The 1707-nt window shown below is 39.6% G+C and overlaps 1 pseudogene; it reads left to right on the top strand.

Annotated features, from left to right (window-relative positions):
• The first annotated feature begins 516 nt into the window (after positions 1–516).
• On the top strand, positions 517–1327 carry LOC106000973 (annotated as a pseudogene).
• The last annotated feature ends 380 nt before the right edge of the window (positions 1328–1707 follow it).

Raw genomic sequence — 1707 nt, 5'->3', positions numbered from 1 at the left:
TTTATTGTGAAAATGCCATACAGAGGAGTTACAATTACATGGGCAAGATAATGAGCATTTTGTTTATCATCATTTTATATGGTCATATATACAGAGATATTGGGCTATTGTGAACCTCTACTTGGACTATCCTAGTCATATACTAATTATTATGGATGAGCAAAACCATAAGCCTGTTTCTTTGGTTCTGGCTTACTTCACTTAATATAATTTTCCAAGTCTTTCCATTTCCTTACGAATGGGGCAATATCATTCTTTCTCATGGAAGCATAGAATTCCATTGTGTGTGTGTGTGTGTGTGTGTGTGTGTGTGTGTTCCACATTTTCTTGATCCATTTATCTAATAAGGAATATCTTGGTTGATTCTATATCTTAGCTGTACTAAATAATGCTGCAGTGAACGTAGTTGTGCTGGTAGCTTTAGTGTGGATAAATGTCCAGGAGTGGGATTGCTGGGTCATAGGGGAGCTCTATGTTTAGTCTTTTGAGGAACCTCCATATTGCTTTCCAGCATGGTTGTCTAAACTTGCCTTGCCTTGTCAAGTCTCCTTATTTCACTCCTAAAAATGAAGTCTTTTTCTCAGCTCTTGTGGCTGTTAGTGCCCTGGATCCCTGGTAAGGGCAAAGGAAGATGAGGAATGAGAGTGAGATGGAAGGGTGAGGTCTCAGGGCCCAGTTATGCCCTATCAATGTGTTAGATGTGTAGATTTAGTTATCATGATGGGCAAGTGATATTTAGGTCTGAGAAAATAAGGAACTTTCCAAAAAGAGCTTGATGCTTTGTTTGGCTGAAGACTCTGCTAGGTGGGAATACCACTGGTGCCACCTAGAGACACATTTCTGCTTTAAAAATGTCTCATTTTTAATACTTAGTATTTTAGATTCTGGTTTAAGTCATGAAATATGAGTAATAGGCAAATATATATCAAATTAGGTTTAATAAATGTATGCCTCTATACTTGTACATACCCTTGCACTTCTAACTTATTCTAATTTTAGGATTCAGTAGAGATTTTGTGCTGACCGAGACTCCACTCTCCCTGCCTGTCACCCTGGGAGAGCCAGCCTCCAACTCCTACAGGGCTAGTCAGAGCCTCCTAGAGAGTGATGATGTTTATCTGGCATGGTATCTGCAGAAGTTTGGCCAGTCTCCACAACTCCTTATCTATGGAGTTTCCAACTGAGCATCTAGTATCCCAGTCAGATTCAGTGGCAGTGGGTCAGATACAGATTTCCCACTGGAAATCAGCAGGGTGGAGCTGGGGATGTTGGAGATTATTACTGCTTTCAAGATAAATGTTTTCTTCCCACAGTGATACAGCCCTGAACTAAAACCTCCCATCTGACTGGGTGAGTTACTTTCATGGGTTACTTGTCCAGGGGCACAGCAGAACAGATTGAGTGTGCGTAGGACATTCATACAATGGTCAATGTGAGAGTGACTCTGAGAGTAGAAGAGTATGTGGCTACCTACAATTTACAAATACCAAGAAAATAATCATGGAAGAACAAAACCAGGAGACTTCAGATCAACCATGGGGAATTAATTGAAAATATTCCTTGTGTCTTAAGTCGCATTATAATATAAGAATCAAATGTCTGCTGCAATGTAAGTTTATTCCTTTTGTAATAAAAATTATAGTAGTTCTATCAAGCACACCATCTTGGCCCATACCTATAGCATATGCTTCGCTTTCTATTCCAATC

This window comes from Dipodomys ordii, unplaced genomic scaffold, assembly GCF_000151885.1.
Source record: "Dipodomys ordii isolate 6190 unplaced genomic scaffold, Dord_2.0 Scaffold255, whole genome shotgun sequence".
Taxonomy (NCBI): domain Eukaryota; kingdom Metazoa; phylum Chordata; class Mammalia; order Rodentia; family Heteromyidae; genus Dipodomys; species Dipodomys ordii.
The sequence above is the reverse complement of the archived record's forward strand: the minus strand, read 5'-3'. Positions and strand labels throughout refer to the sequence as shown.